Below are 27,673 nucleotides of genomic sequence, written 5' to 3'. Positions count from 1 at the left end.
CAAGTACATGCACTTGCAAATGCGATGGGAAAAATTAACTTGCACCATCACAGGCACGTTCTATCAGAGAAGCAACATCCCCAGCAAATGAAGCAGCCTGCACCAGATTGCATCAAGATCTAGGCAACATTCAGACATGGGCTGATGAATGGTAAGTAATATTTGCAATTCAGACCATGGCCATCTCCAACATCCAACCATTACTACTGTTGTGTCCCCCACCATCGATATTCTGATGGTCAGCATGGATCGGAATCATAACAGGACAAGCCATAAAAATGCACTGGCTACGAGAGCAGGTCAGAGGCAGCAAGTGACTCTCCCCTGACATCCCAAGACCTTTCCAACATCTACAAGGGACACCAAAAGCATGATAGAATACCCATAACCTGCTTGAATGATTGCAGCTCCATCAGCTCTGAAGAAACTTAATACCAAACTGGACAAAACACGAGCTTGATTGGTATCCAGCCTTTAATATTCATTCCCTCCACTACAAGCAAACATTGGTTTCAGTAGATTCCATGGACAAAATGCATTGTAGCCACTCTGACAACACCTTACAAACCAAAATGGACAAGAGCTGCAAATGCCTGTGATCAACATTACCTGCAGGGTCACCTCCAAGCATACAATGTTCTGCCTGTATATCACCATTTCTTTATCACACACACACATTGAAACATCGAGTGAAGTGCATCATTTGTGTTAATAACCAACACAACCTCTGGATTTGCTGGGGGCAGCCTGTAAGTGTTACCACATATTCTGGCACAAGCATCACATGCACACAATGTTCAGCTGAACAACAAAGCAACAACAACTACAGCAACATAACGACAAGTTATTTTCCTCCCTCCCACTCACACATGGACAAGCTACAACCCCAGGATAGTGCTCCTCCAGATCTTCAGGCCCGAGTGGACTGAAAGACATTCTGCTTCTGTCTTCCCCAGAAGACTAGCAGATATGCAGACCCAGGGCTTCGGCCATCTGACATTGACTTCCGGACTTGTAGTCAGTCTTCCATCTTTGATATCGGCTCCAGGACTCATTGATGATGGGACTCCGAACACCAGGCTCCGAAAGCTGGACTTGGCATAGACCTCCAACCTCAGGACTCATCGACCCAGGGGGAGCTCATTGACCTAGGGGTGGGTGTCACCAGTCCTCAGCTTCACTGTGAATCCAAGAACTCCCTGCCCTACAGTACTATTAATAGATTGCACCAATTCAATAGGTGGCTCTCCCACTTCTCAGCTATGATTTGCAATGGGCAATGATACCAGCCTTTGCAGTGACACCCAGATCTCCCAAAAATGAATACATTGAAGAATATCCTTGATGTCAAAATGGATGTTTTTCCCTGAAACAACATCAATGAAAACATAATCACTTATTTCATTGCTACACGTTGTCTCAAGTTTACCATCTGATGGCAGTGATCAAAATTCAGAACTTACCTCATTTGCTATCAAACACTTTAGGACATTGAAAGATTGTAAATAATATTAAACAAAGGCAAATCCTTTTAGAGGAATGCAAAGTTCAGTGGCTTGAAATTGAATCGATACTGAGCAGATAATGAAATGGGCTGCATGCAAAATACAAAAACGCTGCAAAACACAGCAGATCAGGCAGCATCTATGGAAAAGAATAAGAAATCAATGTTGACGAAAGGTCTCGACCCAATGCTTGACTGTTAATTTCCCTCCATAGATGTTTCCTGACCTGCTGAGTTTTCCAACAATTTGTTTTTGCTACTCTGGATTTCCAGCATCTGCAGAATTGCTTGTGTTAATGAAATGGGCCCCAGGATTTGTTACAGCCCAAGATGAATTTCACCCCCGCAGACTTTCCTTATCCTAATTTGATTCTTTTAAATTGAATTTAAATTGAACTAAATGAAGTTGTAATGATCAACTACATAGAAACTTCAGCACAGAAGCAAGTTATTCAAACCTCCTGCTCTGAATTGACAGGTGCTTATACTTTGCAAGAGCCATCACTATATTTTCCACCTGCACCTACATCTTTCTAATTCTTCTCGCTTCAGATATCCCATTAGTAGTCTCTTTCAAAAATCATTGATGTGGAGTAGAAAAGCAAACTGCTAGAGGGACTTAATTGGTGAGTTAGCATCTGTAGAGGGAACTGAACAAATGGACTATAGAGGTCAATGCTTCAGGTTGAGACCATTCATCTAGATATTTAGTCAGGCCAAAATATCGACTGCCCGTTTCCCTCTACAGATGCTCCTTGACTCAATGTGTTCCTCTTTTTACTCCAGGTTCCAGCATTTTCAGTCCCTTCAGTAAACATTTATGTGGATTTGATCTCCATGCTTATTACTCATTCACTCTGCATTCCAGAACAGCTACAGGGTCCAGATTATTGGTATGGCCAAAACGGCCAAATCTGAAATGGGGAAAAATAATCCACAAAAGGTGCAAAGATGATAGTTCAAGGAACATTGAAATTGGCCTGATTTTCTTCTTAAAGTCCTTGATCCATATAAACATCCCTTTTGTTTATAAAGCAAGGCAACAAGTTCAAGTTCAAAGTAAATTCCAAAGTAAGTGTTTTATCAAAGTACCTATATGTTACTATATAATACCTTGGGTTTGATTTTCGTACAGAAGGTGCTGTTGAGCATCCTTTTTGATAATACTTGTGCTGGTCACAGGACAGAATCTCTGACGAGTTAATACCAAGGGATTTAAAGCCACTGATCCTTTCTTGTAATGAAGACTAGCTCATGGATCTTTGTGTTCTACCTCCTGCTGTTGATGATCAGTTCATAGGTTTTGATGACATTGAGTGAGAGATTTGTGGCACCACTCAAGCAAATTTTCAATCTCCCTCCTATATTGATCTCTCTCTTATAACTCCAAATATTCCCTTCCACTGCCTTGGTGTCAATTGGGAATTGTACATACAGTATCTGGAAGAAAAGTTACAGCACTGAGTGCACTTTAGTACTGCTACACCCTGTTAAATACTCTAAATTGCCAACACTACATAATGCGTAATTAAGCACAAATAAGCTGTCAGCTGCAGCCATTAACTGCTTGCACATTACGAAGAGATCCTTGTTACTGGAAACAAGAACTCCAGCAGTTTATAAGCACAATAAAGGTTTGTTATTTAGGCAAAGTGAAGCAACTTCACAATACTTCCTACACTATATACAATTAAATATCCATCATAGTGATTGTAAAGCAAATAACTAAATAATTGGGTGATATGGTAGCTGATGCTACTTACTTGCAGCTCCAGGGACTGGGTTCAGTCCTAACCTCCAGTGCTGTCTGTGTGGAGTCTGCATGTTCCCTCTGTGATTGCATCAGTTCCCACTGAATGATCTGGTTACTTCTCACATCTTGAAGCCATGCTAATCACTGTATAGATTAATGTCAGAAAGAATCAAAGAAATTAATGCCCATGTCTGAGAAAGTACATTGCAGAAATATGGGGAGATTAATCCTAGGGTGAATCAGGTTAAAAGGAGTAAAGTCCAGGGAGCTTTCCTGGGCCTGATCACCTGAACATCTCCCCCTTGGCAGTTACAGAATAAGATAAGCTGAAACACTGACTACGATGAACAATTACATGAGGGCTTCATCTGATTCATTTACATCCTTGCAAGATGCAAGTGCAAAGTACACATAGTGCAGATTTTGAGGATGCTGGAAATCTGTAATGAAAAGAGAAAATTATGGAATATACCTTTGTGAGAACAAGTGCAAAATCTCCTCTTTTATTTCCTCATCAAAGTCCCCACATACTCCTCAGGGATAAAACAACAAAATTTCCTTGCCCTTTAAATTGAAATTTCGTAATCCAGTATGTGTGTGGGAGACTGAACGCAACTTGCAAAACCACTTTGAGGAAGATTTCTGTTCAGCCTACTGCACCTAATATATCTAGTCATTCTGACTCTCTATCTCTCTCACGTTCTACTTTCTCTATCCATAGCCACCCACACAAATTTGAGGATTCATATCTCATCTTTAAATCCGGCATTTTACAGCCTTCCACACTCATTCGACATAGAGTACAACAAACTTTTTCAATAACCACTGCCCTTGTTTTTTTCAGTTAACAACACACACACACACCATGTTGAGGAACTCAGCAGTTCAATCAGCATCTATGGAGGGAAATGAACAGTTGATATTTTGAGAACATACACAAAATGCTGGAGGGACTCAGCCAGCCAGGCAGCAATGTCGACTGTGCTTTTTTCTACGGACGCTGCCTGGCCTGCTGAGTTCCTCCAGCATTTTGTGTGAGTTGCTCGGATTTCCAGCATCTACAGATTTTCTCTTGTTTGTGAGTTGATGTTTTGGATTGAGACTCTTCTTCATTTCTGGAAAGGAAGAGGACAGAAGCTAGAACAAAATGGTAGGGATAGCAGAGCACAGGTGACAGGTGAATCCAGGTGATGATTCAGTTGTCAATTACCAGACAGCATTTATTGGCAAGGATTCTTCCATTTACTCGCTTTCAAGCCGATCCACGATTTCTTGTCACATTACAATGCACTCTTGTTTTCTGTTGTCAACCTTTCCAAGTTTATCCTTCCTGATCGACTATTCATCCTTTCCTCATCTCTGTACTTTTTCATCTTCTATATTTGCTCCAGCTATTGATAATTCTGCTGTAAAGTCATTGAATATGAAAAAATTTCTCCTCACCTGAATATTCATCCTGTTTTTAATCTTCATAGATACTACCTGACCTGCTAAGTACTTCTGAATTCATTCTGCCTCACCTCCTCTGAAGTTCAGACTAACTTGTTTTCTTTCTTTCTGAGTCCGAGAAAGGGACTTGGACCTGAAACATTAAATGATAGTTAAAAAAATATCAAAGTACATACTGTATATGTCACAATATACTACCCTGAGATTCATTTTCTTGTTGGCACTGACAGTAGAACAGAAATACAGAAGAATCAATGAAAAACTAAACACAAACAAAAACTGCCAAGCAGCCAATGTGCAAAAGGAGACAAACTATGTAAATGTCTGCAAGTCAAATAAAAATAGTAATAATAAATAATACTGAGAATCTGAGTTGTAGAATCCATGAAATTGTTTTTCTGTCCACAAATCCTGTTTGACCTGTTGAGTTTTTCCAGCATTTTTTGCTTTTATTTCATGTTTAGCATGTCTGCAATTTTTTTTTTCATTAGCAGGGTTATTTGTAACTACAACTAATATCTGACCCTATCTCCGTTGAATTTCTATTATAACTTCTGTGTAGAAAAAAGAGTTAGGTTGCTTCCCATTCAATCAAAGACCATAAAACCATCAAATGGCAGAGCAGAATTAGGCTATTTGGGCCATTGAGCCTGTCCTGCCATTCCATTATAGTTAAGCCCTATTCTTCTGCTTTCTCCCTGTGATCTTTGATGTTCTTACTAATCAAGAATGTAAAAACCTTTGCTTTAGATATAAGCAGTGGCTTCCACAACCATCTGTGACAATAAATTTCACAGACTCACTCCCCTCGAGTTGAAGAAATTTCTCCTCATCTGTGTTCTAAAGGGATGTCCTTCTTTTCTGGGGTTGTTCTCTCTGAACTTAGACTCCTCCACTGTAGGAAACATCTTCTCTATGTCTTTTCTATTTAATACTTTCAATATTCATTAGGTTTCAATGAGATACCACCACTCATTCTTCTAAACTCCAATGAGTACAGGCCCAATGCCACCAAATGGTTGATCAAGACCTTAATCAAAGTCACAGAGAGTGAGATAATGTGGTTTAGATGGTAATTCCAGAGTCATGTGGAGTCAGAGTGTGGAAATGGGCCATTCAGCCAATTGTGTCTATGGTAACAATTAAGTTTCCATTTGCAATAAAGCTACACAGACCATTTTTATTCTGATATTGAAAAAAAACTGCAGATGCTCTGAAATAAAAAAAAACAGAAATGTCTGGAAAATTCAGCAGGTAAGGCAGGAACTGTGAAAAGAGAAGCAGTTAATGTTTCAGTTCTGAGACCCTTCATCAGAACTGAAAATAGTGAAATAACATTTCAAAGATGTATGGGTTAAGGTTAGTAACTATGCTGGCACCGGAAACATGGTGATACTTACCGGCTGCCCCCGGCACATACACAGATTGTGCTGATCATTGAGGTGTTTCACTGTATGTTTTAATGTACATGTGAAAAATAAAGCTAACCTTTATCTTTAAAACAAGTTAGTCTAAGTGGCAGAGAAGGCAGGAGAGAATAATGGGTGGAGAAAAAAGGGAATGTCAGTTATCCTAAAAAATGATATGACCATAATGGGCAGATAACCACCTTTGTCTGTGTAAAGTGTAGCGAATGTTGTAAAGTCCAGGTGATGTTGAACTGTCTGGCCCATTGGAACAAACCCAGCAGCAGAGAATATACAAAGGAAGGGAAAGGCAAGTAAAAGGGATCACAGTTAAAAATGGCCACTCATAAGACAAACAGAACCAAGAAGCAAGTTATCTTAAGTCAGACAGGTCAATATTGAGTCCTGCAAGTTTCAATGTGCTCAGATATTACATATTCAAACAAGTTCAACTGCTCCTTAATGGCTAAACTATTTTACCCAATCAGAGAAAACCCCTTTGTTCCTTTCATTTCCCTACCTTCTTTGCTTCTAAAACTTCTTTTACTTTTCTCAGCTATGATGTAAGGTTTCAAGTTTGAAGCATTAACTAATTTAATGCACTTGACCTGCTAAGTTGTATTTATTTATTCATTGAGCTATAGCACAGAATAAGCCCTTCCGGCCCTTCGAGCTGCATTGCCCAGCACACCCCCAACTTAATCCTAGCCTAATAATGGGACAATTTACAATGACCAATTACCCTACCAACTGATACGACTTTGGACTATGGGAGGAAACCGGAGCACCCAGATGAAACCCACATGGTCGTGAGGAGAACATGCAAATTCCTTACAGGCAGCAGTGGAAATTGTACTCGGGTTGCCTGTTCTGTAAAACATTGTGCTGACCACTATGGTACTGTATTGTTCTAGCATTTTCAGTTCTTATTCAATGCAATAAGGCATTGGAGTGATATATGGATTGCTAATTCACTGTGCTCTGCATGTATAGATTCCATTCCCATCCTTCTCAACTGAGGTAATTTAATTTTCTAAGGGCAGGACAGTAGTATGGTTGTCAGTATGACACTATTACAGCACCAGCAACCTAGGGTTGTGAGGAGTTTGAATGGTCTCCCCGAGACTATGTGGGTTTCCTCTTGTTACCTTCCACATGCTAAAACATATGTTTTAGTGTGTTAACTGGTCATATGGGTGTAACTGGGCCAAGTGAGCTCATTGGGCCAGAAGGGCCTCTTACTGTGCTGTATCTCTGAATTAATCAAAATAAAATCCTCATTTTTTCCCCAAAATTCACAAGAGTCACATGTATTTTAGAGTGTAAAGATTTACATAAAAGTTAATTCACCTCCTTCATTCAAACGGCTTTGTCAAGATTCCAGTTTCAAACATTGTTGTTCTCTCTGTTTTTCAAACAAATGAACAGGGAAGTAAGGTGGTCCAATAGGCAATGTCCAGATGGTGTTTGGGTTGGCAAGGGGTTGATGCACCATCAATAACTCTCGGAGACGTGAGTCAAGGTAGGCTTTTATTAGCTGGAAGAAAGCACCGTCAGCAACAAGAGCCCACCACACAACATCCTGGAGACTGAGGGAGGAGCAGTGCCCCAATCGCCTTTATACAGGGGTCAGTGGGAGGAGCCACAGGAGCAGTCAGTGGGGGGGGGCATGTCCAGACAGGTATATGTAGTTCACCACATTCACCCCCCCCCCTTTGTTTTAAAAGCGAGTCCTCATGGGGCGAAGTTTCTTACAAGTATATTCACAGGTTAAGTCTATCAGGCGGTCGAATCTGTCACTGCGATCTATGTAGCACCGGCTGTGATTGCACAGGTGCCGGTGGTGATTGCACAGGAGACGGTGGTTGTGCTGGTTCCGGCCTGACTTGAGTTGTCAGCCCACTAGGCGTCAGTGATCCCTCATGCGTGTGCGAGGCACCCGGTATATGCGTGTGTGAGGCGTACGGTATGGGAGTGTTGTAAGGAGTCTGTGTAGGGCTTGGTGTGCACGGTGTCAGGTGGGTATACACCTCGATGGGTACAGGGTCCGTACTTACTGTGGAGTGTTCAGGGTAGTGGTCTGCTGCTCCAGTGGGTGCCAGGTCGCGGATGGAGACCGTGTCCTCCCGCCCATCAGGTAAGACCACGTAGGCATACTGGGGGTTCGCATGTAGTAGGTGAACCCTCTCGACCAGCGGGGAGTATTTATTGCTCCTCACATGTTTCCGGAGCAGCACTGGCCCTGGGGATGTCAGCCAAGCCGGTAGGGTGGTCCCAGTGGCAGACTTCCTGGGAAAAGAGAATAGTCGCTCCTGAGGGGTGGCATTGGTGGACGTACATAACAGAGAGCGGATAGAGTGGAGTGCCTCGGGGAGGACCTCCTGCCATCGAGAGACCGGCAACCCCTTTGACTTAAGGGGTAAAAGTGTGGCCTTCCACACTGTGGCATTCTCCCTCTCCACCTGTCCATTTCCCCGGGGATTATAGCTCGTGGTCTGATTAGTAGCAATGCCCCTAGCCAGCAGGTACTGGCGCAGCTATTCACTCATAAAGGAGGACCCTCTACCACTGTGGATATAGCAGGGATATCCGAACAGAGTGAAGAGCTGGCGCAGGGCTTTTATGATGGACGTGGCAGTGGTGTCGGGGCAGGGGATGGCAAAGGGGAACCGCGAGTACTCGTCGATATTGTTGAGAAAGTAGACATTGCGGTCGGTGGAGGGAAGGGTGCCCTTAAAGTCAACACTCAGTCGCTCAAAGGGGAGGGTGGCATTGATAAGTTGCACCTTTTCAGGATGGTAGAAGTACGGTTTGCACACAGCGCAGACTTGGCAGTCCCTGGTCATCATCCTGATGTCCTCAAGGGAGTAAGGCAGATTCCGGGCTTTCACGAAATGGTAAAATCGGGTGACCCCCGGGTGGCAAAGATCTGCATGGAGGGCATATAGCTGGTCGAGCTGTGCGCTGGCATACGCTTCCTGGGATAGGGCATCAGGGGGCTCATTGAGCCTTCCAGGTCGGTACAGGACGTCATAGTCATAGGTGGAGAGTTCTATTCTCCACCGCAAAATTTTATCATTTTTGATTTTGCCCCACTGTTGGTCGCTGAACATGAACGCAACCTAGCACTGTTCAGTCAGCAAGGTGAACCTTTTGCTGGCGAGATAGTGCCTCCAGTGCCTAATAGCTTCCACTATGGCCTGGGCTTCTTTCTCCACCGCGGAGTGCCGAATTTCAGGGCCTTGAAGGGTATGAGAGAAGAATGCCACTGGCCTGCCTGCCTGATTGAGGGTAGCAGCCAGCGCGAAGTCGGAGGCGTCACTCTCTACTTGGAAGGGAATGGTCTCGTCCACCACATGCATCATTGCTTTGGCAATGTCCCCTTTAATGCGGCAGAAGGCTGCGCAGGCCTCCGCAGAGAGAGAAGAAGTGGTGGACTTGACCAGGGGGCAGGCCTTGTCTGCGTAATGAGGGACCCATTGGGCGTAATAGGAAAAGAAGCCCAGGCACTATCTGAGGGCTCTGCGGGTGGTGGGAAGAGGGAGTTCTAACTGGGGGCGCATACGGTCGGGATCATGGCCATGTTCTCCACGACATACCCAAGGATAGCGAGTCGGGTGGTTCCAAACACACACTTGCCCCTGTTATAGGTAAGGTTCAGAGCTTTGGCCACTTGGAAAAATCGTTGGAGGTTGGTGTTGTGATCCGGCCAGTCGTGACCGCAGATGGTGATGTTATCCAGATATGGTAATGTGGCCTTCAGTTGGCACTGGTCCACCATTCGGTCCATTTCCCTCTGGAAGACAGAGACACCATTAGTGACACCGAAGGGGACGCGCAGGAAGTGATAGAGCCTGCCGCCCGCCTCGAAGGCGGTGTAGGGGCAGTACTCCGGGTGGATAGGGAGCTGGTGGTAAGCGGATTTCAGATCTATGATCGAGTACACCTTGCACTGAGCTACCTGGTTGACCATATCCGCGATGCAGAGTAGGGGGTACGCGTCAAGTTGCGTGAACCTATTGATGGTCTGGCTATAGTTGACGACCATCCTATTTTTCTGCCCGGTCTGAACAATAACCACCTGGGCCCTCCAAGGACTTGTGCTTGGCTCAAAGATCCCCTCCCTGAACAGCTGCTGCACCTCCGACTGAATGAAGGCCCTGTCCCCCGCGCTGTACCTCCTGCTTTTAGTTGCCACAGGTTTACAGTTGAGGGTCAGGTTGGCGAACAGCGGTGGGAGAGGGATCTTGAGGGTGTAGAGGCTGCAAGTGGTGTCAGTAGTGCAGCTGTCGGCATGGTGCTGGGTGGGATGTGCAGGTTGATGTGTGTGTGTGGTCACTAGCGGGGTATATGACGAAGTCCCACAAAACTGAGGATTCCTGACAGTGAGTGGTGGGAGGGTCCCGTCATATGCCATAGTCACACTTTTTAGGTGGCTCTGGAAGTCCAGCCCCAGTAGCACAGGCACACACAGTTGAGGCATGACCAGTAGCGCAAAGTCCTGATATTCTGTGCCCTGCACCACCAATGTCGCTACGCAACCCTCCCGGATATCTGTGGAATGCGACCCAGAAGCCATGGTGACCCTCTGGCATACCAGCTGTGTCACAAGTCCGCAGCATTGCACCGTGTCCGGGTCAATAAAACTCTCATTGCTGCTCGTGTCAAACAGGCAGCTAGTCCTGTGCCCCTCCACCAGGATGTCCATCATTGACCTTGCAAGCTGGTGTGGGGCGCTTTGGTCGAGGATTACGGAGGCCAGAGTTGAATCGCCGTCTTGGTGCCCGGTAAGCACTCATGGGTTGGTGGTGGGGTGAGGTGGCGCCGACAAAAATGGCCGCCCCCATGCCTCGCACGAGGCGGGCAGGCAAGATGGTGGCGACCAAGATGGTGGACCCTCTGCCTCGCACGAGGCGCTGCTCAACCCTGCTCGTGGTTTAGAAATACAGACCTTGGCAAAATGGCCCTTCTTTCCGCAGCGTTTTCGGGGGTGCTTTTCGAGTCCACAGAAGTAACACTGCGCGGATTTGCAACTGGCAGCAGCTGTGGTCGATTGCGGGGAGTGCACGGACTTGCGACTGGCAGCGACCGAGGTCGATTCATCGGCAGGTGGCGGGATCTGGGGCATCCACGGGGCCGGCGGGAGATCGCGCGGCTGGACAGTGTCAGCGTTGTGCAGAGCAGCCTCCAACATGTCGGCCAGCTTGATCGCCAAGCGTAAGGTATGTGCAGCCGCTGGCGCACATACACTGACCTGATCCCCGTAACAAAAGCGTCTCGTACCAGGAGCTCCGCATGCTGTTCCGCCGTCAGTCTCCTGCAGTCGCAGGCCCGCACGAGTGTCTGTAGGGCCCAGACAAACTCAGCGCTCATCTCTCCGGCCCGCTGCTGCTGCGTCACTAAGCGATGTCTTGCGTAGACGGTGTTCACCAGCCACAGGTACTGTTTTTTGAGGGTGTCCAGTGCCCCTTGGTAGGTCGGCAGGTCCCTGATAAGGGGATATACCTTCGGACTGACTCTGGAGAAGAGGATTTTGTGCATGATAGCAGGCTCAGTCACGGGAATCTCTTCCAAGTATGATTCGAAGCATGCAAGCCAGAGTTCAAAGGCAATAACTGCTTCTGGGGCTTGAGAATCATTGTCCAATTTTTCCGGATGTAAGATACTTTACATGTTTTAAAATTTTCAACTAATAAAATTGATGCACCATCAATAACTCTCGGAGATGTGAGTCAAGGTAGGCTTTTATTAGCTGGAAGAAAGCACAGTCAGCAGCAAGAGCCCACCACACAACATCCTGGAGACTGAGGGAGGAGCAGTGCCTCCAATCGCCTTTATACAGGGGTCTGTGGGAGGAGCCACAGGAGCAGTCAGCGGGGTGGGGGGGGGGGGGGGAACGACATGTCCAGACAGGTACATGTAGTTCACCACAGGGGTTAGGTTGGATAGTGAGATGAACAGAAAAAGAGTTAACTAGATAATTAATGAGTGGATAGACAAACTAACATGTGACTGCCAGTATATTGACAGATTTGTTTGATTCTGGCTAGTGAAGAGGCTAGATACACTCTGTGTCATTTTATTAAGTACACCTGTACACCATTTCCTTAATGCAAATATCTAATCAGCCAATCATTTGGCAATAACCTACTGCTTAGAAGCAAACAGACGTTGTCAGGGGGTTCAGTTGTTGTTCAGACGAAACATCAGAATGGAGAAGGTTTATTTAATTATTGAGATATGGGCCCTTCCAGCCCTTTGAGCTACACTGCCCAGTAATCTCCCGATTTGTTCCTAGCTTAGGTTAGTCAGTCATTGCCAATTGTCCTGTGATTAGGCTAGGGTTAAATAGGTGAGTTGCTGGGCAGTGTGGCTCGACGGGCCAGTAGGGCCCGTTCCGCACTGTCTCTCTAAATAAATAAATAATCATGGATCAATTTACAATAACCAATCAACCTTCCCACCAGTACAACTTTGGAGTGTGTGAAGAAACCAGAGCAACTCAGTGGAAATCCATGCAGTCACGGGGAGAACATAAAAAATGCTTGCACGGAACGTGGGGACTGAATCTCGTTGCCTGTACTATAAAGTGTTGTGCTAGCTATCACGCTACGATCCCATCCTGATATGTGATCTCAGTGGTGTTGATCGTGGAGTGATTGTTGGCGCTAGATGGAGTGGTTTGAGTATCTCTGAAACTGCTGTTCCCAAGGGATTTTCATGCACATCAGTCTCTAGAGTTTACAGAGAATGGTGAGAAAAACAAAATCCATCCAGTGAGTGGCAGTTCCATGGGCAAAAAAAATTGCCTGTTAATGAGCAAATGGTTCAGACTGGTTTAAGCTGATGAGAAGATGGCAGTACCTCAAATAACCACACGTAACAACAATGGTATGTAGAAGAGCATCTCTGAATGCACAACATGTTAAACCTTGAAAGTGGATGGGCTACAGCAGCAGAAGACCATGAACATACACTCAGTGCCCCCTTTGTTAGGTACAAGAGGTACCTAATATAGTGGCTATGAGTGTGGAGTGTTCAGGCATAATGGACAGGAGATCGATATTAAGAGCCAGATATGTACAAAAGATATATTAAATTGGGATGGATAGAGAGATTGTTAAACCAGTTTAGAAGACTTATATATCAGGACATTTATAAATGGTAAGAAGATAGATTTGAGTAGTAAACTAGCAGGATAGAAGTCTAAATGGAGAGGCCCAAATCCAATAAGAAGACAGAAAAGGAATAGATTGATAAAAAGACGAGCTGAGTGAAAGAACAGCCAATATTACACACAACAGGTAAAGATTACATTTGGCAGCCAGAATTGGTTTTCTTATTGCTTCCAAATTGAGAATGCATTCAAGCAGGGCCTTCTGGATGATTATTCATCTGGGACTGGTGTGAACAGACAAATTCACACAGCTGCTAAAGACCCTATCATGAAATCCATGAAATGGCTATCAAGCTCCCAAGCTTACTTACTGGGAAGAATACTGATGACTTCCTCAACAACAACATCTATTTCCAGTTCAGTTCCACCTTGATAAAATTATCACTGATGTAGTTTGAAAACCTACTCCATTCGAAACAGAAGAGATTCTGCACATGCTCGAAATCCAGAGCATCGCAAAAAAAATTCTGGAGGAACTCAACAGGTCAGGCAGCATCAAAGCAGAGGAATAAACAGTACTCCTCTCCATCGATTCTGTCTAACCTGCAGAGTTCCTCCAGCATTTTGTGTGTGTCGCTGTACTTCATTCTATTTAGTTGAGCACTGAAGTGAATTGCGAAGCACCTCTTGTATCATTGCAAAATGTCGCTGACTTCACAGTCTGCTCAATGTATTTCAGATGTAAAATCACTCAAATTAGAATTAGGCAGAAGTCTGTCTCCAGGAGGTAGTTTCACCCAGCTTCTGGCTTTATAGCTGCTATAACTGCAAGCAGATTTCAAAATAACAGCGCAAGTGGTTCATTCCCGAGGCATCCAAAAATAAGGTCTACTGTTCTTCATTTTTCTAGAGTTAACAGAGGGACTGTTAGCATTCTGCTGACATTCACAGGAGCCTCATAACAGTACATAGGAACAAAAAATCAGGAAGGGGAATTCAGTCTTTTGAGGATGATCATTTAGCTACATATCTCAACATGCCTTCCTTAAAAAAAATCCATTGAACTCACAGAAACATTAAATAAACAAAATGTCATTTACATGTAGCACTTTTTTCTCAGAAGTAAATGTAAGTAAATCCACTTCAAGGTTGGATGTGTTGTGCACTCAGAGATGCTCTTCTGCATACCACTCTCGGAACTCATGATTATTTGAATCACTGTCGTCTTCCTGTCAGCTCTAACCAGTCTGACCAATCTCACATTAAAAAAAAGTTTTTTAGCTCAAGAACTGCATATATCTTTTTTGTTTGTACACCTTCGAGACTGGTGTGCATGAAAATCTCAGGAGATGAGCAGTTTCTGAGATATTCAAACCTGCCTATCTGGCACAAACACTCATTCCACAATCAAAGTCACTGAGGTCACATTTCTTCCCCATTCTGATGACTGGTTAGATATTTGCATTAAGTGAGCAGGTGTACAGGCATGCCTGGTAAGGCCAATGAGTATAGTTTTAAGTCGGAATGTAGACATTTTAAAGGGGATTTAAGAGGAAAGAAGTTGGTCCTCTTAAACCTGCTTCACTGTGATTTCTGAGTTCACAGTTCAAAGTATATTTATTTTCAAAGTATGTGTACATTTTACAACTTTGAGGTTTGTCTTCATACAGGCAGCCACAAAACAAAGAAACACAATAGAACCCATAAAAAAAGACCATCAAATATCCATTGGGCAGAAAGTGAAAATAAAACAGCAAATTGTACAAACTATAAAAGTAACCAAATAATATTCAGAACAAAAGTGATGAAGTCCAGGGCTGCCAGAGCAGGCCATTGCCTCTTATCCCAATACCCTGCATTTTCAATCCATCTGTCCCGGCGTTTCAATCGTCCAAACGTCAGGTCGTTTGTTGCACTAGGTTCCACGCCCTGTCACATCAATACGCTCTGGACCTGGACCCCCCCCCCACCACATTTCAGCCCATACCCGACCTTTCCAATTTGGCCTGGCACTTAGATCCATCAAACCTCCCTCATTTTAGGTGAACGGGCCTCAAATCTGCCTTTCCTCCTCTCTGAATTTGCTCAGTTCCACTCACCCCTACTTTGCCTCAAATATTCCTTGACCTCGCATCCAATGTGCCTTAACCTCACCTTGACTTTGCCTCATACCTGCACATTTGGACCCTCAACTCAGTTTTGCCTTCTCAAACCTCTCCATTGTTTGCGGTGTGTTCACTTACCATAAATTTTACAAAAAAAGTGTTATTAGTAAAGTATTTAGTTGTATTATTTGTTTTGTTTGTTGCTGGTAAGTGGTCGCTGGGCTTCACCAGCGCCAGCTTAAACTGGAAAATGTTACCTATTTCTCTGTAGCAGCTTATATCTCAATCATCAGACATTGTCAAAAGTAGATGTGCATTTAGATAGCTTCAATGTGGCCTGAAATAAGAATGTAAATGTCAATAAAAGAACCATCATTCATTGATAGAGTATTATAGTACAAAAGAGCAAACTGGAATCTAAAAGGTGTATTGGGAATAGTATGTTGATGCACTCCTGCACTTGTATCAATGGCCATATTCCAACCCGATTTGCAAATGGGCTGCTGTGAACTCTGTAAAGTAGACTTGAATTGTCTTGAAGTGAACACAAATCATCTTAGACTAACAATAAGTAAGTTAATTAAAATCAGAAAGAACAGCAAATGCTAGAAACAGGAAATAAAATCACAAAACTTTGTAAGTATACATAATCTTAGATAGTAACTGTGAAAGGAGAAATGATGTTTCAGCTTGACACACTGGAAACAAACTAGGAAAGCCAATCATTGGGAAAGCAAGATCATGTGATTAGAGTGGAAGGGCTGGGACCAACTCCAAGCCTGATTGGTTGAACAGTTCATCAGTGCTGCCTTTTTCACTGGTGAACCCCATTGCCTGGAAAGTGAAGAGAAAGATCAACCGAGCTGACATGCAGTGTGAAAGGGTGATTCTAGAACCTTAGGTCCCACACCACAAAGTTCAAAACACAGTTATTACCTTCAGCTCCTGAATCAGCGTGGATAACTTCACTCACCTCGTCTCTGAACTGATTCCACAATCTATGGACTCACTTTCAAGGACTCTACAACTCATTTTCTCAGTTATTTATTTATTTAGTGTACTTACATATCTTTCGCTATCTTTTGTTTTTGTATTTGCACAGATCGGCTCTTTGTGCATTGGTTGTCTGTGTCATTGATTTCTTTGTTTCACTGTGAATAACTGAAAGAAAATGTATCGAACGGCATTCATGGTGACATACAGTTATACATGCTTTCAGGTGACTAGAGGATATTAGAAAAATCACCAAACACTCCAGGGTTACATAACTCACATGAGTGAAAGAAAAAGATGCTTGCGGCAGCTTGAGATGCTTATTTTCTGAACAATAAACTTGGTGCAAGCTTATGAGCTAAATATTTGAAGAGGCAGAGTGTTACTGGTGTAATGATCGTCTTGATTTAGTAAGGATGTGTCAAAAACACGTGCCCGTACATGCACTTGCCAAATTGCAAAATAAAGAACACAATAAGCAAAGTGCCAAATTAGGCATGAAAAGAGTGTTTTGTAAGAAGGTAGCGGGGTCTGATTATACTTAAGAACTTTATTCATTTGTACTTAGAATAGATGTTGGCTATAATTAGCATGGTAATCACTGACTCGTTTCTGTTTAATCTCTTAAAGCAAATACTACTCAAATTTTTAACTTTGGCTTCAGGTATTCATTGCTCACAGCCTTTAACTGGTAATCCACATGGGTGAATATTTATCAGTTCCATCAAAACAATTGGTTGATATTTGTTCTTGAATTGTCACTTTGCCAATCACCTATTGCAGTGAGGAACAACTCTGTGCAGCTTGAAATTGTATCTCAGGCTCTTGATAGGGGAAGCCATGGGCAATGTGGCTGTGTCAAGGGGATGAATACCTGTTAGAGATTGAAGTATAAAATGATGGTGTTAACGTTAAATGATGCAAAATGAGAAGATGCTCGTTCTGAATATAAATAACTTAGATCAGATGTGTTACCTGAACAGGAGTTTACACTGCAGGCTGACAAGATGACAAAGATGGACTTAGCTTTGGTCTACTTCTTTGGAGAAAAGTGGTTCTGGCATTTTCTGAGATCATAACTGATTTGCACTTTAATCTTCCCATATCATTAAACACGGAAAATAGAACACAGCACAGGAACGAGCACTTCAGCCTACAATGTTGCACTGAACCAATTAAATTAGCAATCAAATGGCTAACTAAACTAACTTTTTCAGCTTACATCTTTCCATTTTCCTCACATTCATGTGCCTATCAAAACATCTCTCAAAAGTCCCCACTGCATCTACCTCTTGCACCAACTCAGGCAGTGCATTCCTACCACATTCTGAGTAAAAGAAAAATTCCTCTTTTATCTTCTTTGAAATTAATCACTCTCAGATTAAATGCTTGCCCTGTAGTATGAGATATTTCAATGCTGGGAACAAGCTACTGTCTGTGTACTGACAGACTGCCTAAACAAGGACCTAGACTTACTGCAATTTTGTCTATGGCAAATGAGGTCTCAATGGTTATCCACACATCCAAGGATCTCTTGGACAATAGCAATAGCTACCTCAGGCTGCAGTTTATTGATGACAGCTCAGAGTTCAACATATTCAACCCCTCAGTTCTAATCAACAAAATCCAAAACCTGGACCTTTGTACCACCCTCTGCAACTGGATGCTTGACATCCTCATTGGGCTACCTAAGTCAGTGCAGATCAGAAAGACATCTCCTCCTCATTAAAATAAACTGGTGTACCTCAACAATGTATGGTTAGCCCACTGCTCTACTCTCTCTACACCCACGACTGTGTGGGTTAGCACAGCTCAAGCTCCATCTATAAATTTGCCAATGACACAACTATTGTTAGCAGAATTTCAGATGGTGATGAGGAGGCGTACAGAACAGGTAGATTAGCTGGTTGAATGGTTTTACAATAGCAATCTTACCCTCAATATCAGTATGACTAAGGATTCAATTGTGGACTTCAGGAAGGGGATGTCAAGGTAATATACATAAGTCCTCATTGAGGGATCAGCAGTGGAAAGGGTGAGCAGTTTCAAGTTCCTGGATGTCAACATCTCTGAGGATCATCCTGGGCCCAACATATTGATGCAATTACAAAGAAGGCATGACAGCAGTCACATTTCATTATGAGCTTGAAAAAATTAGGTTCGTTGCCAAAGACACTCGAAAATTTCTACAGATGGACCATGGAAAGCATTCTAACTGGTTGCATCACCATCTGATATGGAGGGGCCATTGCTACAGAAAAGCTACAGAAAGCTGTAAACTAAGCAATTTCCACCATGGACATTACCTCCACAGCATTGAAGATATCTTCAATAGACAATGCCTCAAAAGATGGCATCCATCATTAAGGACCCCCATCACCCAGGACATGCCCTCTTCTCAAGCTCCTGTACCTCATCAAGGAAGAGGTACAGGAGCTTGAAGGCACGCACTCAATGCTTTAAGAACTGCACCTTCCCTTCCGCCATCAGATTTCAGAAAGGACAATGAACTCATGTACACTACGTCACTATGTTTTCCTTTTTATTGGTCTTTTTTGCAGGTTTAATATGCAAGCAAGATTAAACCTGATTCTCACTCCCATGAGCCTCTACCACTCAAGAGAAAGCAACGCAAGTTTGCCCAACATTATGTTATATCATTTATATCAAAACTGGGAGAACTTGGACCAAGGGAAAATTGATGAGTTACACAGGTGGCTGCTTCATTCACTTAGGTCAAGTATCAGTGCCTGTAGCAGCCATTTGCAATGGTTAGCCAGAGTTTGTGAATTAAGAGTTCAGAAGCATTCAAAGTTCTTCCTTCTAAATGAACCAAGATTTCCATGTTTCACCACCAAAATCTTGCACTGCAGGCTCAGGTAGTGTGAATAGATTATATAATATCAGCTGGGTTTTTGACTTCATTTGCAGGGTAGCACAGATGTTAAAAAATATCTGGGTGTGAGGCTAACACCAAGATCAAGATAAACTTTTTAAACTTTTAATTCTATTTGTCAAAGATATGAGGTAGTATCGATACTTGCCCTGCTCTATTGCTGGGAAATACATGAGACCACCCTACTAGCGGCATGTGCGTCTTGTTACTCTGGATAAATTATTCTTGATACTCTTTCTCAAACATATGTTTTTATCTCAATTACCTCCCTGACTTTAGGAGACAGAACATCTCCAGTGACAGATGCTACTGTTGAGGTTGTGTAACACCTTTGTACTCTACATTAAACATTATTTCTAGCATTTCATAAGCTTCTGTTCAGCTGGACGTTCAAACTTTTAACATCAATTATACAGTAGGACCCTTGCGTCTTCCTAACTGGTCTTTAATTCTATCCATGTTTTTCCCTTCATCTTAAATTTTGCTGATGACATTGCTGCTTTCTGTGAGCAGTCTCACAATAGCTGATTAGTCCCATTTGTACCTTGAAATGTTGTTGGTTGCTGAGTTTGAGGTGTCACTTTGGCTTGCAGTTATGAGTTTTCCACTGGCAGCATTTCTCTGCCTGAGCATCTTCTGTAGTATGGATACAGATTTGCCTCACAACTCCAGTGGCCCAAGGTCAACTGTGATCTTCAAAGGTGTCTCTGTGGAGTCTGCACATTCTCTGTGTGACAGGTAAATTTCCTCCCATATCTAAGTAAATTGGAAACAACATACTACAGGAGAACTGGGAGGAAGTTGATGGGCAATTGAGAGCGAATAAGTTATTGGGAAATAGATGGATGATTAGAAAGTTGAGCTCACTCTGAGGCTGGTATAGTCTCAATGGACTGAAGTGCTGTGCTGATTAACTGGACTCTGAACTCATTCATCAATCGCATTTTATTTGCTGTGCCCAAGGAAAATAGTTCAACCCCTGTCACTGAACTGTTTGGATGGGTTCTGGCAAGAAACTAAAAAAGCAATAAGGAGGGAGAAGACGTAATATGAAGGTTGGCTAGCCAACAATGTCAAAGAGTAAAAGAGAGATGAGAGTAGATATTAGACTGCTGGAAGAATGACGCTGGAGAGATAGTAATGGGGGACAAGGAAATGTGGATATACTGAATAAATATTTTACATCAGTTTTCACTGTGGAAGACACTAACAGTGTGCTGGATGTTCAACAATGTCAGGGGGCAGAAGTGAGTGCAGTTGCTATTACTCGGGTGATGGTGCTTGGAAACTGAAAGGCCTATAGTTAGATAAGTCACCTGGAACAAATTGTCTACACCCAGGTAGCTGAAGAAATTGTGGTGGCATTAGTAATGATCTTTCAAGAATCAATAGTATCTAGCACGATTCAAGAGCACTCGAAAATTGTGAATGTTCTTCAAGAAAGAAGGGAGGAAGAAGAAAGAAAATTATAGGCCAGTTAACTTGAATTCAGTGTTTGGGAAGATGTTGAAGTCAATTGTTAAAGATGCTGTTTTAGGGTATTTGGAGGCACATGATGAAATAGGACAAAATTAGCATGGTTTCCTTAAAAGTCTTGCCTGACAAATCTATTGGAATTCTTTAAGGAAAAAACAAGCAGGTTAGACAAAGGGGAATCAGTACATTGATTTTCAGAAGACCTTTGACAAGGTACTGTACATGAGACTGCTTTACAAGTTAGGAGCCCAAGGTATTACAGCAAAGATACTAGCACGGATGGAGCACTATCTGATTGCACAGAGGCAAAGTGTGGGAATAAAAGGAGCCTTTTCTGATTGGTTGCCAAAGACTAGTGATGTTCCGCAGGGGTCGGTGTTTGGACAGCTTCCTTTACATTGTATGTTAATAATTTATGTGATGAAATTGATGGCTTTGTAGCCAGGTTTGTAGATGATATGAAATAGGTAGAGGAGCCTGTAGTGTTGAGGAAGCAGGGAGATTGCAGAGGGTCCAGACAGATTAAGAGAATTGGCAACAAAAGTGGCAAATGGTATACAATGTCTGGAAGTGTATGATCATGCAGTTTGGTAGAAGGAATAAAAGCATAGACTAGATACTAAATGGGGTGAAAATTCAAAAATCTGAGGGGTAAATTACCTTGGGAGTTCTCGTGCAGGATTCTTTAAATTGTCATTTTCAGGTGCGGTTGTGGTGAGGAAGGGAAATGCAATGTTAATGTTTGTTTTGAGAGCACTAGAATAAAAAAGCAAGGTTGTAGTGCTGTGAGGCACTGGTGAGGCAACACTTGGAATATTGTGAGTAGCTTATGCTGACATTCGAGAGGGTCCAGCAGAGATCCATGAGAATGATGCAGGGAGTACAAGGCTCACCTTATGAGGAGTGATTGTTGGCTCTGGACCGTTACCTGCTGAAATTGAGAAGAATGGATGGGGAGGGGGGATGGTTAATTGAAACCTATCGAATGTTGAAAGGCCCAGACCAAGTAGATGTAGAGAGGATGTCTCCTAAGGTGGAGGAGTCCAGGACCAGAGGCCACAGCCTCAGACTAGAGAAGCATCTATTTAAATTGGAGATGAGGAGGAATGTTTTCTAACTTCTATGGATGTGTAGTGAAGATTGGCTGCATCACAGCTGGACACATAAACACCAATGCCCTTGAATAGAAAATTCTTCATCATGGGTAAAGTCCTCCCAGTCATTGAGTACATGAATACATGAATCATTGAATACATGAAATGCTGTCACTGGAAAGCAGCATCAATCATCCAGGACCCCCACAACCCAGGACATTCTCTCTCTCACTGCTGCCATCAGCAGTACAAGAGCCCCAGGACTCACCCCACCAGGTTCGCGAACACTTACTATCCCTCAGCCATCAGGCTCTTGAACCAAAGGGGATAACTTCACTCCACTTGCCCAATAATTGAACTGTTCCTACAACCTGTGGACTCACTGTCAAGGCCACTTCATCCCATATTCTCAATATTTGTTATTACTGTTATTTCTTCCTTTTGTATTTGCAGTTTGTTGTCTTCTGCACAATGGTTGAATGCCCTAGTTGGCCAGTCTGTTACTGATTCTGTTATGGTTATCATACTATAGATTTATTGAGAATTTACTGAGTGGAGGTCATAAAACCTCACAATCAAACCTGTGGGATTCTGCCATAGAACTCCGTAAGTGGGATTGACTGGAATCCAGCAATGTCGTCCTGATAAGGTACCAGTACCACCAAGACTTTACAGGCTACCTAAAATAAACAAGGAGAGATCCCCTTCCTAGGGCTTACATTGGCTGACTAGAGAAAGCAATCCAAAAATTACTGCCGGATACCATGAAGGAGGTAAGGATAGATGGCTGCATTGCTCTCAAAAGAACTATTATGCCAAAACCAAACATTACAAATGGAGATTGACTGACCCTCTGGACACTATGTCAGAACTCAGCCATCATGATTTGACCAATGGATAAAGGAAATGTAACATTCCTGATATCCCCGGACGAATATCACAGATTCTGAATGATCCCACCCACAGAGTTCTGCAATGGGATGCTAGAGGTTTGATTATGAGGATGAAATCCAGACAGCCAGCAGACATCTGCAAGAAACCTCTGCCTCATGCACGGGTACCACCTGGACTTTACAGGCTCCCTTAGATACTCAAGGAGGGTTCCCCTTTGAGGCCTATCATCAGTGGGGTAAATTCTCCACCTTACTACCTTGCTAAGCATTTACTGACCATGCTGTCTCCCTTTGTTGGGGGCTGTGAGCATCACATCATGACTTTGACTGACTTCATAAAAATGATAACCAACATCCAGTTGACATAATGGGCAATTTTAATGTGGTGTCCCTGTTCACAAGAGTTCCCATTAAGGACATCTTGGTCCTCCTGACCAATGTTTGATAAGGGTACCACTGACATTTTTGAACTGACGCTTACACCAACATACTTCCTCTTTAAGGGGAATGACTATGAACAAACTGACAGAGTTGCCATGGGGTCGCCCTTGTCACTGGCTATTATTAATTTCTACATGGTGGCCTTTCAGCAGAGGGTGCTGAGTTTATCACCCTTACGCCCAAATGCTTTTTCAGATACGTCCATGACATCTTCGTAGTGTGGCCTCATGGACTCCAGGAGCTCCAACAATTCCTCAACCATCTGGAAAGTATACATCCAGACATTCAAATTACAAAGGAGATGGAGAAAAATTATTGCCTCCCATTCCTGGTAAGCGGATGGTAGCCTTGGACAAGGCATCTATCAGAAATGCACTCACACGGACATATACCTCAAAATGACAGCCACCATCACACCTCCCAATGTAGAGTGGTTCTTTCTACTTTGATTAACCATGGAAAAATAATTTCGGACCTGGAGAGTTTCCGCAAGGAAATATATGATTATGCACAGTGTTCTTACAGAGTGGCTACAAGATGAAGGAAATCAATTGGACCCTTAAAAGGGCCAACAGAAACATAACAATGAGCAGGAAACTGTTGTTACTGCCTGTCCTCCCGATATTTCCATGGTTTCTAGAAGGATTGCCTGGATCCTGAAGAAATACCTGATTGATAGTATCCACAAAACTGTACAGAAGCTCAAATCATAGCTTATGCAGGTCAAAGATGATCTTGGACTCAGAATGATTGACACTTAGAAGACTTCCTGTAATTCTGGAGCAGTGTGTATCAGCCAAACGAGACACCAGGTGGAAACCTGCATCAAGGGGCACTGCAGTGTATCTGTTTGCGTTACCTGGAGAGATCAGTGGTAGCTGAACATTGCATTAGCAGCGGCCAAAGGATTGACTTTGATGGCACAAAACTAATGTGCCACACTAATGGCTTTTAGCACTGTCTGGTAAAGGAAGCCATTGAAATAAAATGACAGGAAAAGAATTTTAGCAAAGATGAAGGTCTTGCTCTAAGTAAGAACTGAAATTCAATACTAAAGAGGGTGGGAGAGCATAAGTCTAACTGAATGAGGACTAATCAACCAAGAGGGACGGACAACAGGAGTATAAATTCCACTGAACTAGATATGCCCGGGCATCATCCCTGATGAAGATGGCAGAGTTTATCATTGAAACATCAGTTATCATCATTACCTGTACCCATCTGGAAGCCCAAGATGTGTTTATTGGACATTTGATCTTGTTTGTTGATAACCTCCACTGTGAGTCTGCAGTAACTGCGTGTAACCTACTGAAGGCCATACTTACTAGGCTTTTCTGGCACTGACTTTAACATTGATGTCAACTGTATGTGACAACACTCTGCTGAGGTAAGTTAATAGCAAGCTACAGACCTTCAAGAGCTAGCTTGATCCCCAATGCTTTCCTATGCAGTGTGCTCCCGGAAATCATAAGCAAAACCCAAAAAGTGCATTCCATAATGCCTAAGACCTGAATTAGGCCATTCAGCCCAGCAGGTCCATTCAACTCAGACTCTTCAGTAAGCCGAATTGGGTGGCCTAGCTCCCCTCCATACCGACAACAAGAAACACAGCAGAATTTCACTAAAGCTTCCATTTTTTTAAAGGGTCAGTCAACGTCCATGCATATTTGATGGGGTTTTTTTTCTGCTTTCGAGGTATCTGTGTTCTCCATTTGTTGCGTAGGATAAGATTAGCCCAGCATTTTGCCAGAAGGTGACCAATACACTTCGTATATGTGGGTTAATTCAGCAGCATCACGGTATCAATAAAAAAGTTAGGTCATATTTACTCTAGCTCCAACAGATGTTGCTGTTTATTGATATGGTTACTCTAAACTGATTTTGGAAGTTTCTGTAAACAATGTTACCAAGCCTACAATCCTATGTATCTCTAACACACAAAGACAGGTTGTAATTTAAACTAATGCAGCAACTTTGGAATGTGAGGTACCCTCTTTGGTGCCACATCTAGAGTTCAGCTAATCTCATGACACGATCCTCAATGCTCCAGGCATTGCACATTGGCACCAGGCGTATAATTACGCAGTAGAAATATCAACCTGCCAGTTGGCCAGTCTTTAATGTCCTTGTCCTCTACCTCTAGCAGGGTCAAGGTCAGAGATCATAGATTGGTACAGATGGGCACTATGGCATTCAGATCCAGATTCAGGTCTTTTGAGCAGATAGAAAATTGGTATCCTATACTGATGTTAATGTTTAAAGTAATAATTATGGTGCAATACAGCAGGGAAACAAGCCTTTTGGCCCAACTGTTCCTTTCTGACCACAGCATTCTCCCGTCTAGTTCTAAGTACCATCGTTTGGCCCATCGCCTTCATGCATCTATCCAAATGCCTCTTTGTGGTGAACTACGTATACCTGTCTGGAGACGCTCCCCCCCCCCCCCCCCCGCTGGCTGCTCATGTGGCTCCTCCCACTGGTATAAAGGCGATTGGAGACACCGCCCCGGCCTCAGTCTCCAGGATGCAGTGTGGTGGTCAATTGCTGCTTGTTCTTTCTTCCAGCCAATAAAAGCTTATATCTCGCCTCACATCTCCAAGAGTTATTGATGGTGCATCACTCTTAAATATTGCAACTGTGCTCACTTCGACCACTTTCTCTGACAGCTCATTCCAGATGATCACTACCATGTATGTATGTAAGGAAGTTACATCTCAGGTCTCTTTTAAATCACTCCCCTCTTATCTTACATCTGTGCCCTCTGGTTTTGAACATCTCAACCGTTTGTTAAGACCATAAGGCATAGGAGAAGATTTAGGCCATTCAGCTCATCAAGTCTACATTACCATTCCATCATGACTGATCCTGAATCCCACTCAACCCCATACATCTGCCTTCTCACCATATCAATAATGTACTGACTGATCAGGAAATGATCTTAAGTATATCTTAAGTATAGCCTTAAGTATATCCACGGACTTGGTCTCCACCGCAGTTTGTGGCAGAGCATTCCACAGATTTGCTACTCCCTGGCTAAAAAAAAATCCTCCTTATCTCTGTTTTTAATGGTCATCCCTCAATTTTGAGGCTATTTCTGGATAACCCCTCCACAGCAAACATCCTCTCCACATCCACCCTGTCTAGTCCTTTTAGCATTTGATAGGTTTCAATGAGATCAACCCACAATCTTCTAAATACCAGTGAATACAGACCCAAAGCTGCCAAACGCTCCTCAAATGTTAACTCCTTCATTCATTCCTGGAATCATCCTCGTGAAACCCCTCTGGCTTTTCTCCAATGACAACACAGACTTTTTGAGATATGGGGCCCAGTACTGTTAACATCTAAGTGCGACCTGACTATTGTCTTATGAAGACTCAGCATTATCTCCTTGCTTTTATATTCTATTCCCTTTGAAATAAGGGTGACATCCATCCTAAGACCTTTGAGTTTGCCGAGCATTTTTTCCTTTGTAATAGCAGTGGCACTCACTCCTGCTCCCTGAGACTCACTGACCCCTGGCACACTGCTAGTGTCTTCCACAGTGAAGACAGATGCAAAGTACCAATTAAGTTCATCTGCCATTTCTTTGACCCCTGTTACTACATCACCAGCATCATTTTCCAGTGGTGCAATATCCACTCTCACCTGCCTTTTACTCTTTATATAATGGAAAAAAAAAAGCTTTTGGTATCCTGCTTTATATTATTGGCTAGTCTGCCCTTGTAATTCATCTTTTTCCTTCTTATAGCTTTGTTAGGTGTTTTTGTTGGATTTTAAAAGCTTCCTAATCATTCAGCTTCCCACTGACTGCTGCTACTGTTTTTGCAAAGTTTGCAGAAAATAAGCAGCTCGGTGGAGGGGCAAGTGGTTTTGAGTAAGTAGGGAAGCTACAGAAGGACATAAACAGATTAGGAGAACGAGCAAATAAGTGGCAGTTGGAGTAAAGTATCAGGAAGTGTACAGTCATCCACTTTGGTAGAAAACATGAAAGGGTAGTCCATTTTCCAAATAGAGAGAAAATACAAGAAAACAAGCACAAAGGGATTTGGAATGGTTCCGTAAAAGTTAATTTTCAGGTTGAGTCAGTGGTGAGGCAGGCAAATGCGATGTTAGCATTCATTTCAAGAGGACTAGAAAGTAAAAGAAAGGATGTTATGTTGAGGTTTATAAAGTGCTAGTGAGGCCTCATTTGGAGTATTGTGAGCAGATTTGGGCCCCTTATCTTTGAAAGGATGTGCTGAAACTGGAGAAGGTTCAAGGGAAGTTCACAAAAATCATTCCAGCATTGAATAGCTAATAATCTGAAGAGTGTTTGATGGCTCTGGGCCTGTATTCACTGAAATTCAGAAGAATGAGGGGTGACCTCATTGAAATCTCTTGAATGGTAAAATGATAGAGTGGATGTGGAGAGAATGTTTCCTATGGTGGGAGAACCTAAGACCAGAGGACACAGCCTCAGAACAGAGAGGCGTCCTTTTAGAACTGAGATGAGGAGGAATTTCTTTAGCCAAAGAGCGGTGAACCTGTGGAATTCTTTGTCGCA

General features: G+C 43.1%; 1 protein-coding gene across 1 annotated transcript in view; it reads left to right on the top strand.

Moving 5' to 3' along the window:
- LOC132401336 (protein eyes shut homolog) overlaps positions 1 to 27,673 on the top strand; it is a 1,222,700-nt gene that overhangs the window by 729,906 nt on the left and 465,121 nt on the right. The window lies entirely within an intron of this gene.

This window comes from Hypanus sabinus, chromosome 10 (genome assembly GCF_030144855.1).
Source record: "Hypanus sabinus isolate sHypSab1 chromosome 10, sHypSab1.hap1, whole genome shotgun sequence".
Lineage (NCBI taxonomy): Eukaryota > Metazoa > Chordata > Chondrichthyes > Myliobatiformes > Dasyatidae > Hypanus > Hypanus sabinus.
The sequence above is the reverse complement of the archived record's forward strand: the minus strand, read 5'-3'. Positions and strand labels throughout refer to the sequence as shown.